This window comes from Melozone crissalis, unplaced genomic scaffold (genome assembly GCF_028551555.1).
Source record: "Melozone crissalis strain CALT ecotype California unplaced genomic scaffold, PUWL_Pcris_2 ptg000107l_1, whole genome shotgun sequence".
NCBI lineage: Eukaryota > Metazoa > Chordata > Aves > Passeriformes > Passerellidae > Melozone > Melozone crissalis.
This window is the reverse complement of record NW_026535884.1, coordinates 198,791-218,427: the sequence shown is the minus strand read 5'-3', so window position 1 is coordinate 218,427 and position 19,637 is coordinate 198,791. Positions and strand designations below refer to the sequence as shown.

At 52.3% G+C, this 19,637-nt stretch overlaps 1 protein-coding gene across 1 annotated transcript in view; it reads right to left on the bottom strand.

Moving 5' to 3' along the window:
• FBXO42 (F-box protein 42) overlaps window positions 1-17,319 on the bottom strand; it is a 56,082-nt gene extending 38,763 nt beyond the window's left edge. Inside the window, exon 1 of the mRNA XM_054291924.1 lies at window positions 17,258-17,319. The gene's annotated coding sequence lies outside the window, so the exon portion shown is untranslated. The remainder of the gene's footprint in view (window positions 1-17,257) is intronic.
• Between the last annotated feature and the right edge of the window lie 2,318 nt (window positions 17,320-19,637).

The following is a 19,637-nucleotide window of genomic DNA, read 5'->3' as shown; positions in this document are numbered from 1 at the left end:
CTGTGCCCCTGCCCATGATGGGGCTGTGCCCCTGCCCAGGATGGGGCTGTGCCCAGGATGGGGCTGTGCCCCTGCCCAGGATGGGGCTGTGCTCCAGGCTGGGATTGAGCCATGCTCCATGCTCCAGGCTGGAATGGGGCTGTGCTCCTGCTCAGGATACAGAAGGACAGGAGGGTCTGTCCCTCCCTCCCTCCCAGCCTGGGATCACAGAGCAGCTCCTCTCCCACAGGAGTCAGGGGTTTCACATCCTCCAGCCCCACCAGAACCCTGAGCAGGAGTTTTTACCTCTGGCCCGGGGACAGTGGTGATGGACCAGGGGGCTGTCAGGACCTTATGTGACCCCAACAACTTTTATTTGTGCTCTAAATAATGTCCAAATGCTGCTGGAGAGGGTCGTGGGAAGTGCAGGAATGCACACCCACTAGAAAGAGGTGTTTTCCTGCTAGTAAATCCCAATTTGGATCCTCTGGAGCAGGCTCAGGAATAACCCAACACGGCAGGCTGATCCCAGACACAAACCACCAAAAATCATCTTTAGAACAGTGGGAGGAGCCCCAAATAGCATATCTGAGGATGGAGAAGCTCCACTGAGTTGTGTCTGCTCTTCCCAAGCCACTTGATAATATTATAAATATTCCAAAGCATCTCCTTTGGTAAATCCTTGTTTCCTAAACGTTTGAACAGAAGGAATAACCATCCTCAGAGTTTTCACACCCACGCTGTGTTCTTTTTTTGGAAGAAAACAAGGCCAGCAATAAACCCAGCTCCCAAAAGGCAGCTCACTGTCAAAATAACCCTCCAAGCTTGACCTGCCACGGATGTGGATTTTGTTTGGAAGGGCAGAGTGGGAATAACCAACCCTGAAATGTAAAGCAAAGCCCTGTCCTAAAACCCTGCTCCAATACAGAAAAAGGAAAAAGAACCCAGGCAGTTGGCAAGAAAGAGCTAAAGCATCCCAGCAGCTCCTGCTGCCAGTTATTCAGCAGATCCATGAGGGAAAATCCCACACCTGGGGTTTTACTGGTTATTCCAGAAGCAGAACTGAGTGTTCCTGCATTTTTGGGTGATGCAAGAGGTGCTTTCTCCCTCATCCTGCCCCTCCAGGTGCTCTCTGCTTGCACCACACTGGGCTCCACTTTGTACCTGGGCTAAAATGAATCTCTGAGCACTCAAAAAGCTGCAATCAAGAGATTTAAGCAGTTGTGTCTCATCCCAAAGTGGCTGCAATCCAATTAACTCCGGGATCGGATCGAGCCCTGAAAACACCGACACATCCCCCAAACACTCCATGATATTCTGCACCCCAGAGCCCTGCTGTCCCACAGAAATGTCTATCCCAGCACTGGGAAGGATTTTGGGGTGTCAGGAATCAACCTGGACTGGAGCAAGGAGTGGCAGCTGCTCCAGGAAGGGCTGGAAGGGCAGCGGGAGCGCGGCGCCAATGGAATCTCCCTGCCCTTTCCTGAGAGCTGCCAAAACATTCCACAATCCTCTTCCTCCTCTCAGAGCACTTCCATTTTCCCCTCTCTCCCCTCCTGAAATTAGTTAAGAACCTGCTATTTATTCCTGAAGTAATTATCTGGAACAAACAGCTGAGGAATATTAAAATAATTATATATTAATTATATAAAAAATAACCCCACGGGGTTGCAGCACTGCTCCAAAGGTGCTCCTGCAAATCCCCTCCTGCTCCAAGGAGCTTTTCCTACCTGCAGGGTCCTTTCCTGGTCCCATGGAGCCCAAAGCTCAGGCCTGGGTGACACTGGTGGCTCTCTCTTGAGCTGGATCCTCCTCTCCACAACTGCTTCAGGAAGTGCTTGAACCTGCAGGGTTGTTGACCTGCCCTTTTCCCTCCTCTTTTTATGGATTTGATGGAAAAAAGCCTCCTAGGGCAAGCTGCTGAATGGCAATGAGAGGCTGAGCACTGATCCTGAATCACTGCAGACAGCTCATTTCCACCAGGAACACAGGGAATGCTCCCTCCAAGGAGGAGCTGCTGCTCCCACCAGGAAGAAAAGGAAAAAGGAAAGAAAAAAGGAAAGGAAAGAAAAAAGGGAAGGAAAAAGGAAAGGAAAACGGGAAGGGAAGGTTTGGGAAGGTTTGGGAAGGAAAGGAAAGGAAAAGGGAAGGTTAGGGAAGGGAGAAGAGAAGAAGAGAAGAGAAGAGAAGAGAAGAGAAGAGAAGAGAAGAGAAGAGAAGAGAAGAGAAGAGAAGAGAAGAGAAGAGAAGAGAAGAGAAGAGGATTCCAGGTGTGAGAGAGGACCTAGTCCAGCTGGCCCAGGGCTGGGGCTGCCAGGAGAGAGGGATTTCATTATTTCATGATTTCACTATTTCATTATTTCATTGCACCTGGCAATCAGGAGCCCTGGTGGTAATTTGGGGGTGGAAGGCAGCAGCTGTCTCCGACCTGCTCCAGACTCTTCCTCATACTTTGGAATGGCTTTTTCTGTGTGCCAGCGTCTCCAGGGGACACTCTGGGGACAGCCACACTTCTGGCTGATTGTCTGCCCCAGTTCAATTAAAAATCCTCTTCCAGCAGACAGAAATGGTTCATTTTTCCTTTAAAAAAAAATCTTATCTCTATGGGAAGGATTCTTTCCACAATTTCAGTATTTTTGTGTTTGTCTCCCCAGCTGTGCCATCAAGGACTTCACTGCAGCTTTCCCTGATCCTGGTTTTGCTCTAAAAGAAGCCCTGAGAGCTTTTCTGGGGTGAAAAGATGAAAATCCAGCACTATTTCCAAGGAGAAGAATGATGTTTTATAAAAGCAGCAGCACAGGGAGTGACAGGTCCGTGGGAACCACGGGATTCAGGACTGGGATAAACACCATGAAATAAAACAACATTTCCAGTCCTCCCCAGCCTGCAGCAGCTGGAACTGACCCTTTTAGAAATCAACTGCTGGGCAAGCTCAACAATGGGGGAAAAAAGCAGATTTTAGACCAAAAAAAGAAAATACAGCCTCTGGGAAGCTGTGGGATGAGCAACATCCTGTGTGTGCAGAGTGAGACCTCAGGAACACCAGAACCATGGATGTTCCTTATCCCTGCAAAACAGGCAGCTCCAAGGGCTCTTTGAACTGCTTTTCCCTTTATTTTTCCAACACAAAATTGTTTTTCTTTCACACAAGTCACCCAGGAAAAGAAAGGATTCCTAAATTCCATCTGCAAGGTTGAAAATTTCACCATTTCCTCCCTGTGATGGTTTTGCCTGTTAGAACTGTGGGTTTGGGGACTTCAGGAAAAAAATCCAAATTACATCATTTTTACTGCTGCCCATTGTCCTGCACCTGCACCACTGCAGCTGAATTTTGGTTGATATTTCTGTAATAAAAAGGTACCAAGATCCCAGGAATTCCTCCCAGCCCAGTGATCCTTGGCTATTCCAGATTCCTGCTCATTTTATTCCCAGATTTCAGTTCAAAAATAAGCAGCAGCGTGACATTACACAGCAGGATTTATTGCACAAACAGCACAGCAACCTACAAACAAATCCTGCTGAATCTGTTTTCCCACAAAATGAATGCACTGAAACCCAGAATGAAAATGTGGGGGAGTTATCCTGGATTTATTGGAGGAATACAAACCTGGGAGCTGAGCTTTGAGGGACTTTTTGGTGTGGGGTTCACAGGAAAAGGGGAAGCAGAGTTTAATGACACCACACTTGAGGTGTACATAGGGGAATTATTATTATTATTATTATTAGTAGTAGTAGTAGTAGTATGTATATAGGGAAATTTTATTATCATTATTGTGTATATAGGGAATTATTATTATTATTATTATTATTATTATTATTATTATTAGTACTGTCATTGTCATTATCATTGTTATTTCTCCAAATGGCTCCAAAGTGTAATAAAATCTTAATATGAAATATGAAGTAATATGCAGGAAGTTTATAATGAAAGCACAAGGAAAACACTTCAACTGACCCAAAATCCAGCCTGGTTTTGCTCACATGAAAAACAAACCTGAAAACACAATTCCTGGGAGTTCTGTATTTGCCTTTCCACACCAAAAAAGACAATCCTTAAATATCCCTGCAGAAAGCCATGAAAAATCCAAAATCTCCACCATCCACCAAACCTTCCGCTTGTTATGGATGCATGGATTTGGAGAATTTCCATTATTTTGGACAATATTATTACCCTTAAAAGAGCTGGATTTGTTTTAAATGTGCCAAAATCTCCCTGGCATCACAAGAGGAGCTGCTCAGGTGCAATAATCAGCACCTTTTCCTGAAATCCCCTAAATTTAGCAGGAAATGAGGAGGATTTGGGGCTCACACGCTCCCTCTGCCGGCCCCCGCCAAGCCCTGAATTCCAATTATCACCTCAGCTTTCCCAGCAAACAAATCCCGCTCCATCTGCAAACTGAACTCCCTGCAAGCCCCAAAACCCAGAATAACCCCAGAGCAAGCAAACAGAAGCTTTTAAAGCTGGAAAATTGAGATTTTTCCAAGAAAAAGGGCAGCTGCTCCTCCTGGTGCAGTATCTGCTGTGGGAGGATGAACTTTACAGGATAAAAACATTTATTTAAAACTGCTCAGGATGATTTACTGGCATGAATTCCCGATCAGGAATGCTGAGCAAAGCCACACTGGGAGATCCTGGGAATTGTTGTCACAGGAGCTCTTGGGAAGCTGTGGAGAATTGTCTGAGGACAGCCTGTGACGATGTCACAGCATTCCCTGAGCCCCACAAGCCCTGGCACCTCCCAAAGGCACCAAAACTGGTTCATCTGCACAAATGAAGGGAATTTAGAATGGAACCACGAGGAAAACACAGCCAGCGACCTAAATCCAGCCCAATTCTGCTCACCTGAAAAACCAGCCTGAAAAAAAAACTCCTGCAAGTCCTGGGTTTCCATCCAGGAAATGGAAACTCCATGGGGCTCAAGACACACTGTTTGTTCCAGCTGCCCAGGCAGAATAACCAAATGAAAAACGTGGAGATATCTCAGGAAAGGGTTTGTTAACAAAACACCCAAACACCCTGGATGCCTTCATTTAATTAATTTAATTTAATTTATTATATTATATATATGTTATATAATATATTATAAAAATTAATTAATTTAATTTCATAATAAAAATACATTAAATTAAATTAAATTAAATTACATTAAATTAAATAAAAAGGATTCTTCATTCCTGATTTTCTGACTGGCTGCATGAGGGGTTTGTGGGATTATTTTATTCAAGTCCATTCTCTGCAGAGCAGCAGTGGGGGATGCCCAGGGAAGGCATTGTCCCCATTGTCCCCATTGTCCCCATTGTCCCCACGTGTCCTGCAGGAAAGGTGAGGGCTGGAGCTCCTGCAGCCCCCAGGCAGGTGGGGAACAGGAAAATGGCATTTCCTACCCTGCATGGGGTGTGGGGGTATCAGGCCTCCTCCTCCTCCATCTCTAGGATTTGGAGCTCTCCTGCCTTTGCTGAGGATGCTCCCAGTCCCTTTCCAGTCTCAGGGAACTTGGGGGCACTGAGGATGGTGCAATCATGGAATGGTTTGGGTTGGGAGGGACCTAAAGCTCATCTTGTTCCATGGGCAGGGACACCTCCCACTGTCCCAGGTGGCTGCAAGCCCCAATGTGTGACAGTGCTCACAGGGGTTGAGAACATAGAGAATGTTGACTCTATGTTCAGAAGTCTTGATTTATTATTTTATGGTATATATATTACATTATATATATATATATATATATATTACATTAAAACTACACTAAAAGAATAGAAGGAAAAGTTCTCATCTCAGAAGGCTGGCTAAGAATAGAAAATAAAAGAATGATAACAAAAGCAGCTGTCTCAGAGTCTCTGTCCGAGCCAGCTCTGCTGTGATTGGCCAGAGATTGTTTTATAATTATAATTGCTTTAATTATAAACATCTACATGAGACCAATCCCAGATGCACCCGAGCATTCCATGCAGCAGACAATCAATGCTTACATTCTGTCCCTGAGGCCTCTCAGCTTCTCAGGAGGAAAAAATCTTAAAGAAAGATTTTTAATGAAAAGATGTCTGTGACACCAATGTCCAGCCTGGCCTTGGGCACTGCCAGGGATCCAGGGGCAGCCCCAGCTGCTCTGGGCACCTGTGCCAGGGCTGCCCACCCTCACACGGAAGGATTTATCCCAATATCCCACCTGAACCTACTGGATCCTAGAGAAGGATCCTTGAGGCCTTTCTGCTCCTGCTGAACCAGGGAGAGGGAGCAGCAGGATCAGGAATCAGTGAGAGGGAAAGCAAAGTCAGCTTTGTTTCCAAAACTCCACCGAGGGCTGGACACAAAACCTCCTTCAGAAACCACCAGCACTTCCAGAAGCTGGGAACAACCAGGATTCACCTCTGTGCTGTGCAGAGAACCCAGGCAATCTCTGGTGGGACAGCCAGGCAGGATTGTGGTGTCCAACACATCAGGTTGGATGTTTTGTGGTGGGAACAAAGGATGGAGTTTCAGGAAAATGAAGCCAAGCACAGCCAGGCCAAGGTCAGGGCTCTCCTGCTGTGGGTGCTCATGCTCCAGCCTCTGCTTCTCCATCATGACATGGTCATGGCAGCACCCACACATCCAGCACAGAACCATGGAATTGGTATGGCTGGAAAAACCCTACAGGATCAGAGTCCATTGTTCCCCCAGCCCTATCCTGTCCCCACTAAACCCTGTCCCAAATAAACCCTGTCCCCACTAAACCCCGTCCCAAATAAACCATGTCCCCACTAAACCCTGTCCCCACTAAACCCTGTCCCAAATAAACCATGTCCCCACTAAACCCTGTCCCCACTAAACCCTATCCCAAATAAACCCTGTCCCCACTAAACCCTGTCCCAAATAAACCCTGTCCCCACTAAACCCTGTCCCCAAGTGCCACATCCTGGGACCAGCCAGGGGCCGTTGCCCTCTTGCCCTGGGCACACCTGGCTCCTGCCCAGCCCCAGGCAGTGGCAAAGGAGGAGTTGGGGGGTGTAACAATTTTATTTTCGCAATAAACCAAGTTATTCTTCAGCCCAGATTCACCAACCACAACCTTCCTCCCCCTGCAAAAACACACAAGTCACAAACACCCCCCAGACCTTGCACCCAAAGCAAAGCTGAGCTCAAGGCTGCTGACTTTCAAGCCATAAAAAGAGAAAGATACACTGTAAAAAACCCATTTTATTGCAGCCTGGCTGGCCAAGGTTTGATTGGAATCGATGCCCAGGGCTTTCAGACACACTGCTGACTGGGCAGTGGGACTGATGCAATGTTCCTGTTAGCAAGCAGGACACCACCACCACCTCCACATGGACATCACCAGGGATGAGCACCCCAAACTGCCCTCTTGGGACACAGCAGTGTCACACACCCCCAAATGGTGCTTTTGGGGTGCCCCCTGGCTGTGTCTCACACCAAAGCTGTCTGTGCTCCCCTTCATGCCCAGCCCTGCCATTCCCCTTTGATGGAAGCTCCCAGGCAGGGATGAACCATCCCCAGCAGGAGCAGGGCTGGATCACACCAGGGCTTTAAAGGAGGTTTAAAGGCAGATCTGTTTGCTAAACACTCAAAACAATAAGGAAGGTATTTGGTATTTTCCCTCTCTCGGGTGGAACAAAAGGAGTTTCCAGCACAGACAGACACCAGGTCTGACCACAGAGACACAACCTGAAACGATGCCTCCAACATTCCAGCCGTCCACATTCCACAGCTAACCCAAATTTGCAGGTAAAGAACAAAAGCCACGAGAGGTTGGGGTTAACAGAGCCTCAGCAGCATAGGGATTGAGGGAGCAGAGGTTTGCAGAGCTCAGAGGGCTGTGCAGGCAGCTGGGAACAGAGGGAGCCGCCAGAAACACGGGAAGGGACTTTTAACCAGGACAAGGGACCTTGTGAACCTCCTCTCCTCTTCCACTGAGAGAGAGGAGGTTCACATGGGATCTGGGATAAATCCTTCCCAGGCCCTGGCATGTGGGATCTCAGCACAGCAGTCCTGATGTGCAGAGACATCGAGGCAATCCTTGGGGGGCTCGGAGGTCCTGGAATGTTGCCAGAAGTGGCTGGACTTTGATCCTGCACAGGAGACGACACCTGTGTGAGGATGGGAGGATCACACTGGGATAAATGGTGAAGGGATAGGTTAATTATAGTGTGAAACACAGGTTTTAGAATCTCGGTACAGGGGGGTCTAGAGAAACAAAATGGAGGAATTGGGGCGTGTCCTGTCCTTCTTCTTCTTCTTCTTCTTCTCGGCCTCCATCTTCTGTGGTGGTGGTGGCACTTTGGGATTGGTTCTTACTAAAAGTGCACTTGTCAATGAGGGTGAAAGGCATTGGGGAAAATAGGTAAATATCTTACACGTAGTTTTGGGTATAAAGATAAGTGACCGCCCCGAGGGCTCTCAGTGTGTCCATGGCTGACGTGCTGTGCAGACCTCTGTCGGGCCGGGAGAAAATATTGTAGATAAAAACTGATAAACACTGAAGGGCGAGAAAAAACCTGAAGACTCCTTTGGTCCTTTGGAGCGCGGGCTGTCCCAAGGCCATCCCAAGCCTTTCCAGGCCATCAAAAACAGCCGAGAACGGGACACTGGCACAGGTGCCCAGAGCAGCTCTGGCTGCCCCTGGATCCCTGGCAGTGCCCAAGGCCAGGCTGGACAGGGCTTGGAGCAGCCTGGGACAGGGGAAGGTGTCCCTGCCATGGCAGGGGTGGCACTGGGTGGGCTTTCAGGTCCCTCCCAATCCAAACCATTCCAGGATTCTTTGCTGCCCTAATAAAAACCTAAAAAGGTGATGGGAAGTGTGATATTCCTGAAAAACAAACAGTGTTTCACCTCCTTGAGCCCCATGGAGGTGCTGAAGTTTGGGGATGGACAGCTCTTCCCACAGCCACCCCGACCTCACAGACAGATCCTGACATTTCTGAGCTGCTTTTCATGCAGAAAACCCCAAATCGCTCCTGAAACCAGAGATCTTTTCACCCAGAAAACCTCAAATCACTCCTCAAACCAGAGATCTTTTCACCCAGAAAATCCTAAATCACTCCTGAAATCACAGATCTTTTTACCCAGAAAACCCCAAATCACTCCTCAAGCCAGAGATCTTTTTACCCAGAAAATCCTAAATCACTCCTGAAATCACAGATCTTTTTACCCAGAAAATCCCAAATCATTCCTCAAACCCAAGATCTTTTTACCCAGAAAACCTCAAATCAGAGATCTTTTTACCCAGAAAACCTCAAATCACTGCTGGAATTCATGGCTGGGCTTTTCTAGCAGAAAATGTGAATTAGGGAGGGCAGACACCCACCAGGCTCTGCAATTGCAGCCTATGGAGACCTCGCTTTGCTGTGCAATGGGGATGGAGAGAAGAACCTACAAACCTAAAGGGCCATGGTGAGGTGTTGGTGTAGGCAAAGGGCAGTGCTGGGAAAAAAAAAAGGCTGGGAAAGAGGAAAGAGCAGGGAAAGAGCAGGGTAAGAGCAGGGAAAGAGCAGGGAAAGAGCAGGGAAAGAGCAGGGAAAGAGCAGAGGAACACCAGGGGAACACCAGGGGAACACCAGGGGAACACCAGGGGAACACCAGGGAAACACCAAGGAAACACCAAGGAAACACCAAGGAAACACCAGGGAAACACCAGGGGAACACCAGGGGAACACCAGGGGAACACCAGGGGAACACCAGGGAAACACCAGGGAAACACCAGGGAAACACCAGGGAAACACCAGGAGAACACCAGGGGAACACCAGGGGAACACCAGGGGAACACCAGGGGAACACCAGGGGAACACCAGGGAAACACCAGGGAAACACCAGGGAAACACCAGGGAAACACCAGGGAAACAGCAGCTTCACCACAGGACTGACCCTGAGGCATCCCAGGGAGCCAGGGTGAGCCTGGTGCTCTGCAGCATCCCTGGCATTCCCTGGCAGTGCAGCTGGGACTGCTCTCCTGGAGCTCCCCTCCTGCCAGACTGCACAGAGCCAGGGAATGTCCTGAGCTGGAAGGGACCCACAGGGATCAGACCCAGCCCCTGGCCCTGCACAGACACCCCAACAATCCCAGCCTGTCCTGTGTCCCGTTCTCGGCTGTTTTTGATGGCCTGGAAAGGCTCGGGACAGCCTTGGGACAGCCCGCGCTCCAAAGGACCAAAGGAGTCTTCAGGTTTTTTCTCGCCCTTCAGTGTTTATCAGTTTTTATCTACAAGATTTTCTCTCGGCCCGACAGAGGTCTGCACAGCACGTCAGCCATGAGCACACTGCGAGCCCTCGGGGCAGTCACTTATCTTTATACCCAAAACTACGTATAAGATATTTACCTATGTTCCCCAATGCCTTTCACCCTTATTGACAAGTGCACATTCAGTAAGAACCAATCTCAAAGTGCCACCACCACCACAGAAGATGGAGGCTAAGAAGAAGAAGGACAGGACACGCCCTAATTCCTCCATCTTACTTCTCTAGACCCCCCTGTACCGAGATTCTAAAACCTGTGTTTCACTCTATAATTAATCTATCCCTTCACCATTTATCCCCGTGAGATCCTCCCATCCTCATACAGGTGTCATCTCCTGTGCAGGATCAAAGTCCAGCCACCAGACACTTCTGGCAACGTTCCAGGACCTCCGAGCCCCCCAAGGGTTGCCTCGATGTCTCTGCACATCAGGACTGCTGTGCTGAGATCCCACAGTCCTGGAGCTCTGGCAGGGCTGTGCCCATTCCCTGGGCAGCCTGGGCAGTGCCAGCACCCTCTGGGGAAGAGCCTTTGCAGATCTCCAGCCCAAACCCCCCTGGGCCAGCCCCAGCCCTTCCCTGGCTGCTGTCCCTGCTCTCAGAGCTGCCCCTCCATATCTCCCCCCAAACCAGCACCCCAGTGGGGGAAAAATCCCACCCAGTTCCCAGCAAAGAGCAGGCAATGAGCAACAGGGATTGCCTGGAATCTCTGAGGGGTTAAAGCAGATGGGAAGGGATGGATCTGAGGTGCAGAGCAGCCCCAGGGTGGTGGCAGTGCCACCCTGTTATTACAGAACTGGAAGGATTGCTCTGCCTGCCCTTGGAGCCCTGGGCTGAAAGGGAGAAATGGGATTAAATGCCCAGGGAATGTCAGCACAGAGAGCTGTGAGGGGCTGCGAACAGCACCCACCAAGCACCAGGCAAACCCCAAGCACAGCTGAGCCAGGATTGGAAAATACAACCCAGGGATTGCATTGGGAACAGACTCCATGAGTCTGACCCACCCAATGGGCTGGAGGAGGATTTGTTACACTTTCCACTGATTTGAGCAGAATAAATAAGAGCATTTGTTCTTGTTTTGAACAGGATTTTCTTATTCCTCAGCTAATGGGAAAAGCAATGCATGGGGAAGCAGAAGCACTGGATATTGAGGAAAGCAGGAGCCATCCTTCCATCCTTTGTGCCACACCTCAAGCCTGGCTGTTTAGGGAGGCTTAAACATCAAATACTAAGAAAGAGACAACAAAAAAGTGCAGTCAGATCCATATTATGTTAATCAGCAAACAAAAATTCAGCGAAATTGTGCAAATTTCAAGTTCATTGCTACCATTCAACGACAAAATGAACTCCCCAAGGTGTCACTTTGTCACCACAACAATCACCATTAACCAGCACCATGGGGCAAATCCCTGATTGTCATACAGTGTGAAACCCTGGGATCTCAAAGCATCAGAGCAGGCTACAGCATCCCCTGTGCCCCTCCTGAGACCCAAGGTGTCTGCAAAAACCCCAAATCTGGGAGCTTTCAGGAATTCCCAGCAGCTGCTGGGACTGGGAGAGGAAACACCCGGCCCAAGAGCAGCTCTGGGAAGAGCAGCACGGATTAAAGGTGGCTCAGAGGAACTGAAGGCAGGAATTCCACAGGGCTGCTGCTTCAGAGGGAGCTGCACCTGAAGGGCTCTCACATCTGGAAGGGCTCTCACACCTGGAAGGGCTCTCACACCTGGAAGGGTTCTCACATCTGGAAGGGCTCTCTCCTTCCAGGTGTTTTGGGCAGCTGGTAAAAGGTTCTGGTGTGCATCCAGCCCCAGGGACAAGAAAAGGCAGCGATTCCCAGGGCCAGCCCCTTCCCTGGCAGCTCAACGTGAGGATAATGGCACCCAAAGGGTTCGTGAGTCTCTTTTAAAGCACAAATAAATCACACTGCAGCCTCTCCAGAGTGACACAAACCCAGCTGGAATGATTAATCCATGTCCCAGATTCCCTGATGTGAGAAGTTTGGGGATGGACAGCTCTTCCCACAGCCACCCCGACCTCACAGAGAGATTCTGACATTTCTGAGCTGCTTTTCATGCAGAAAACCCCAAATCGCTCCTGAAATCAGAGATCTTTTTACCCAGAAAACCCCAAATCATTCCTCAAATCAGAGATCTTTTTACCCAGAAAATCCTAAATCACTCCTGAAATCAGAGATCTTTTTACCCAGAAAACCTCAAATCATTCCTCAAACCAAAGATCTTTTTACCCAGAAAATCCCAAATCTCTTCTCAAACCCGAGATCTTTTTACCCAGAAAACCTCAAATCACTCCTCAAACCAGAGATGATCTTCTGCCCACTGAAACCTGATGGGAGTCAAAATCATGGAATGGTTCAGGTCAGAAAGGACCTTAAAGCTCATCCCATTCCAGGGACACCTTCTAGATTTGCTCCAAGCCCCATCCAACATGGCATGGAAAGAGAAGCTCCAAATAAATAAAAGCAGCTCTGCCAACTTACCTTAAGCCTCCAAACCCCCAAATGATGATAAAACTGGCACAGGTACAAGACAAAAAGAGGCAGGAAATGCTTCCAAAGGAGTCTGGAACCCAGGAGAGATGCAGTGCATTGGAATTGCCAATTGCTGGTGCCTCCACGTTTCCCATGGGGTGGGAAACGAGGATTCTCACTCACGGATGTTGCAGTGGGAGTTCAGCAAGCAAAGATAAATATTTAAAGATTGCCATAGAAATGGGGGAGAGAACACAGTCCAGAGCAGCTCCTGAAACAGCAAATTCCTGCCAGGAAGAGCCCTGACTGCTGCAGGTTGCTCCACACCAGCCACGTTTTTCACGTGGATGTGTCACCCCTGCTTTGCTTTGATCCAGCCAGGCAGGCGAGTTCAAAAGGAATTCTGACCTGGATTCCCAAGCCCATCACAAGCTGAGCTGGCTGCTCCTGGCAGCACAGCCTGGATGCTGCTGGGGACAGCCCAGAAATGTTCTCAGGAGGGAGCCCCTACCTGCAGAAGCAGCCCTAGAGCACACCAGCACTTCCCAGAGGCCTCTTCCCAGCTTTTCTCTGGATTTGGGCCAAAGCCGAGCCTGCCTCCAGCTCCAACACCTTTCCTAAGCCCTCACAGCCGTCTCCAGGTGATGCTGCCTTTCCTGAGTCAGAGCCTGAAGCTTTCCCACCTCCAGCCTTAGGAAAATCCTGACTGGATGTTTTCCAAGCAAGCTGCCCTGTCGGAACACACAGGGAAGAATCGCTTCCCTTGGAGGCGCAGCTCTGTTTACACAGAGAGTGGGAAGCCTTTTCCAGCAGCCCTCGCTCACATCCTGTGCAAGGGGCTGGGATGGAAGCGGGCTGTGCCCAAAGCCAGCACCTCCTGGAACCCTGGGAACAGAACTCCATGGAGCTGGGAGTGCACTGCCAGAGCTGGGAATGCATACTCAGAGCATCCCTGAGCTGGGAGTGCACTGCCAGAGCTGGGAATGCATGGTCAGAGCATCACCAAACTGGGAATGCACTGCCAGAGCTGGGAATGCATAGTCAGAACATTCCTGAGCTGAAAAGGCACAGCCACACCATTCCTGAACTGGGAATGCACAGCCAGACCAGCCCTGAACTGGGAATGCACAGCCACACCATTCCTGAACTGGGAATGCACAGCCAGACCAGCCCTGAACTGGGAATGCACAGCCACACTATTCCTGAACTGGGAATGCACAGCCAGACCAGCCCTGAACTGGGAATGCACAGCCAGAGCTGGGAATGCACTGCCATAGCATCCCCAAATTGGAAATCCACAGCCACACCATCCCAAACTGGATATCCACAGCGACACCATCCCAAACTGGAAATCCACAGTGACACCATCCCCAAACTGGAAATCCACAGTGACACCATCCCCAAACTGGAAATCCACAGTCACACCATCCCCAAACTGGGAATCCACAGTCACACCATCCCCAAACTGGGAATGCACAGCCACACCATCCCCAAACTGGAAATCCACAGCCACACCATTTCTGAACTGGAAATCCACAGCCACACCATCCCCAAACTGGGAATGCACAGTCACACCATCCCCAAACTGGGAATGCACAGTCACACCATCCCCAAACTGGAAATCCACAGCCACACCATCCCCAAACTGGGAATGCACAGTCACACCATCCCCAAACTGGGAACCCACAGCCACACCATCCCTGAGCTCCCACTCCAAACCTGGCACTCCTGGCAGACGTGCAGACTGTATACATTCCATTTCCTGGGATCAAGGACGGGACCAGGAGCACATCCAGCTCTCCTGGGCAGCAAACAGCCCTGCACAAGGTGCCTGATGCAGTGGCTGCAATCCCCAGTCCCAGGTCACCCCGTTCAGCAGTGGGAATAACCCAACCCCACCTTCATTCCAAGCCCAGGCAGGGCAGGAGCACGTGTCCTGCAGGTGAGCTTCCCTCAGGGCTGCTCCCACAAACAAATGCAGGGAAAAACGGAGCCCAGGGAATAAAGGCTGGAGTAAACTCCAATTAAAATTAAAAATCGTACACTCTGCCTGTAAAAACCCACGAGAGAAAACGGTCAAACTGCCTGGAGTCTTTCTGAACCCAACAGCTTCAGCTGCCATCCTGGCAAAGCAATGCTGGCGCTGCCCGGGTGGAGTCACCTGCCAGGGAACACTCCGGGGAGCACAGCAGGAAAAACCCACACACACAAACATCCCTGCCACGCCAAAACAACCACGGGATGGGGCTGTGCCACCGCCCCACACACAGCCCCGGGAGAGCAGCATGGAACAGCACAGGGCAGGCACCACAGAACATGGAATAACACAGGACAGGCACCACAGAACAGCATGGAACAACACAGGGCAGGCACCACAGAACAGCATGGAACAGCACAGGACAGGCACCACAGAACAACACCAGACAGGCACCACCCTGCCCTACACAACTCCAGGAGAGCAGCACCAAGTCCAGCACCCTGGAACAACACAACACAGGCACCACAGAACACCATGGAACAACACCAGACTGGCACCACCCTGCCCTACACAACTCCAGGAGAGCAGCACCCAGTCCAACCCCATGGAACAACACAACACAGGCACCACCCTGCCCTGGAAAAGCGTCCAGGCTGGATAAGGCTTGGAGAGACCTGGCAGAGAGGGGAAGGTGCCCCTGCCTTAGCAGGGGATGGTCTGCAAGGCCCTTCCAACCCAAACCCTTCTGGGTTCCATGAACAGCAGGAATTCTGCCCAAGGTTTTGCTCTCTTCTCTGCTTGTGACACCAAGGGAACACCAAGCCCAGGAGACACGACCTGAGGGGAAAATCCTGGTTTTCAGGCTTTCTCTGGCATCAGCACGAGGAAAAGGAAGGAGAGATGGTGGTGGGAACACCCAGGGCTGTGGGAATGAGGAAAGCTCCCAGTCTGGCATCGCTCTCCAGACAGACTGCGAGGTTATGTCGCGATATAAAGCACTTTGTCAGGACACCGCGGCACCGCCCCGGGAGGCTCCGCTCCCCAAGGACAGGCGGGAAAGGCTCCTTCCCACCCCGCAGCTCCTCCACGGGCATTCCCCGCAATTCCCGTCCCTCCCAGCCGCGGGGAACAGCTCCAGCCGCTGACCCCAGCCGGCTCCCAGGCGTGATTAAAGCCAGCCGAGCACAAACGACATTCCCGGGGTTATCTCCCATTCCCGACCCCCCTTTTGTTCCTCTCCGAGCATCCCCCGGAGCTCGGGTCATTAACAGCGAGACAGCCTGGCCTCAGTGAGAGGGAACGGCGGCTGGAGCAGCCGAGAGAGGCTGGGCACGATGAGATAATGCATCGCTCCTGCCGAGCCCTGCAGCGCTGCCCAGCCCAGCCCAGCCCCGCCGTGACAACAACACCAACCCCAATCCGTCCCAACCACGCTCCCAAAGCCCCGAGCGGGGGAGACCACGGGGAGAGACACCCCAGAGGACACCCCAAAGCGCCGGGCTGGGCACCTCGGCTGCCCCCACACCGGGGCACTGACACACGGCGAGGGGAGAGGCGGCTCCGCGCCCGGAGCAAGCGGGGACCGAGCCCCACCTTTGTTTTCACACCCACCCAAGGCGAGCTGAGGTTTTGGGGACACCCCCCAGCCATGTCTGCCCTTCAAGTGCTGCTAATCCCCCCCTAAAAACCATACTTGCCCCCCAAACAAAGCTGTTTCCTTCCAGAGCCATGTTCTCCCCCTAAAAGCTGTATTTACCCTAAAAAATGCCATTTCCCCCCACCGCCAGCACTGCCAGCCTGTGCCTTGGCACTGCCCCGTGCCAGCACTGAATTCTGGGGAAACAGGGATTTTAGGGGCAAAAAGAAGCTTGTCTTTTATTTTATTTTCTTCTTCTTTTTTCTTTTTTTAGGGTGGGAGTATGGCTTTTCTGGGGGAAGGATGGAGATTGGGGGGCCAAACATGGCTTTAAGGAGGCAAACATGGCATTGAAAGGAAGACATGGCTTTTCGAGAGGAAAATAGGGATCTTAGGAGAGAAACGGGTCTTTTTGGGGGAAACACGAGGTTTTCTAGGGAATCGTGGCTTTTAGGGAGAACATATAGCTTTTCTGGGGAAACGCGAGGTTTTTGGGGAAATGTCTTTTTGGGGGAAAGCATGGATTTTAGGGGAGGAAACATATGGCATATTGGGGAACAAACTGCTTTCGGGGGGGAAGCTTGGCTTTTTGGAAAGGAAACACGGCTTTCAGGGGGAAACACGGGTTTTTTAGGGGCAACACGGCTTTTTTAGGGGGAGCTTTGCTCTCCCCCCGCCCCGAGGGAGCCCCCAGAGACACCTTCCCCTCGCACCCCGGAGCTGGGAAGGGGCTTCCCCCTCCCAGAAGGGGCTACACCCACCCCGTGGGCTCTGCCCTCCGCAGCGACCCCCAAAGCGCTGTGAGGGGCTGCCACAGGGGCTCCCCCCACCCTCCACCCTCCAATGTGGCCCCCTCCACACCAGGCCTGTCCCGCCCCGAGGGGCCCGTCCCGCCGCCCCGCTCCCCAGGGAAGGGTCCCGCCCGGGGAAGCCGCACCGCGGGGCCGCTCTCACCTGCCGCCGGGCCGGGCCGAGCCGGGCCGGGCCCTCAGGGCTGCGGGCGGCGGGGCCGCTGCGTCGCCCCGGTGACGGCTCCGACCGGCGCCGCCATCTTCCCTCCCCGCCCTCCCGCCGCTGCCCCGGCCGCGCCGGCCGCGCACTGCGCAGGCGCGGGACCGCCTCACTGTGATCACGTGATAATGGGGCGGGCATGGGGGTGGTGTCATGGGGCCGCCATGATGGGAAGGTCAAGTCTTCTCTTCGCGGCGCAGCGCGGGGGCCGCCATGTTTGGATGGTCCCGCCGCCATGTTGGGACGGTCCCAGCGCCATGTTGGGCGAGGCGGGCGGGCGAGGCCGCCATGTTGGGGAGGTCGGCGCTAAGGCGGAGGTGCCAGGGCGGGTCCCGTTCCTTGTCCCGCTCCCTCCCGGGTTCTCACCCTCATGCACTGCCCCGGGAGGCGCAGCTGGGCACGGGGCCCGCTCTGCCCGCAGGGGCGGCTATCAGCGCCTGCTGCAGCCCCGCCATGTCCCGGCGTACCCCTCAGGGACCCGGAGCGTCTGAGGGCGCGGCAGGGAGGCGGGATGTGAGCTGTGCCCGCCGGGCTGTGGTGGCCGTGTTCCCATGGAGGTGAGGAAGGGAGGGAGCGGAGCCCATTCCATGGGGGAACAGCGCTGTGCAGGGCTGTGTTTCACCATCAGATCCCGCTGGCTGTTGTGTGGTGACATTATTCTCCGGGGAAAAGGTGATCACTGCCACGATCACACGGACTGCCGCGCTGTCTGTCCCACAGAGCCGCATCCCGCACGGAGGAGCCGGCTCAGCATCCCGGGCAGTGCCCTGCCCGAGGGCGGCTCCAGGAGCCTCACGGAGAGCCGAGATCCACGGCCAGGAGCCATGGAATGTCTCAGGACTGGGATAACCCTGGAGGAGCCGTGGGATGTCCCAAGTGCCTCATGCAGGGCAGGGATAACACAGGATGAGCCGTGTCCCAGGTGCTCTGTGGGATAACCCGGGAGGAGCCATGGGATGTCCCAGGTGCCCTGTGCAGAGCTGGGATAACCTGGGAGGAACCATGGGATATGTCCCAGGTGCTCTGTGGGATAACCCAGGAGGAACCCTGGGATGTCCCAGGTCATCTGTGCAGGGCTGGGATAACCTGGGATGAACCATGGAATGTCCCAGGAGCCATGTGAGGGGCTGGGATAACCTGGGAGAAGCCATGGGATGTCCCAAGTGCTCTGTGCAGGGCTGGGATAACCCAGGAGGAGCTGTGGGATGTGTCCCAGGTGCTCTGTGGGATGACCCAGGATGAGCCATGGAATGTCCCAGGTGCCATATGCAGAGCTGGGATAACCTGGGATGAACCATGGAATGTCCCAGGAGCCACGTGAGGGGCTGGGATAACCCAGGATGAGCTGTGGGATGTCCCAGAGCTGGGATAACCCAGAAGAAGCTGTGGGGTGTGTCCCATGTGTTCTGTGCAGACCTGGGATAACCCGGGAGAAGCCATGGGATGTGTCTCAGGTGCCCTCTGCAGGGCTGGCATAACCCAGGATGAGCCACAGGATGTGTCCCATGTGTCCTATGCAGGGCTGGGATAACCTGGGGACACATCTGGAGTTTGTCCCCCAGCAGGTGAGCTCCCCTGGGGTGTGACACCGCCATCAATGCCTCATTCCCAACGGATCCCGCCCGGTTTTTGGGATGCTCGGGGTCAGACATGGCTGGGACGGGGATTTTTTCCAGCAGGATGGAAGGAAACATCCCAGGCAACACTGCTGGAATGCTGGAAAGGATGAAGCCAAGAATGCCAGGCTCTGGCTGCTGGAAAAATCAGCTCCTGCTGCTTCTGGAAAAGTCCCAGAAGATGGGCAGGAACAGCCCCGGGCTGCTGCAACTTCTCCAGGGGAAACACCAAATCCCACCCAAAGGAGCTGAAATCCAAGGATTTAATGCCCATGGAGCACTGCACAACCCCCAGACCCCCTCCAGCATGGATGAACAGCCCCCCAAAATCCACCTGTGGGGTGTCCGGAGGCTCCCTGCCCAAATTTTGGGCTTGGCAGAGGAGAGGGAGGCTCAGACCCAGGGACAGACCGCAGGGATCGGGATTTGGTTTAGCTGGGGGATTATCGGGATGTTTTTAGGAGTCCCGTCGCCATCTGCCGGCAAAATCTGGCTCTAGGGTGGGAATCTGGGGAAAAGTTCAGGATTTTAGGACGGGTTCTCCAACTCCCTGTGTGAAAATCATGCTTTTTTTAGGGTGCTGAAGGGGCAGTTAATTTTTGAGGGAGGAAAAGGAAACGCAAATCCCACCCCAAAAACCTTTGTGTGGCTCAGAGCTCAAAGGAGAGCATTGGAGTGGGGAATATTTTGAGAAAATATTGAGAAAT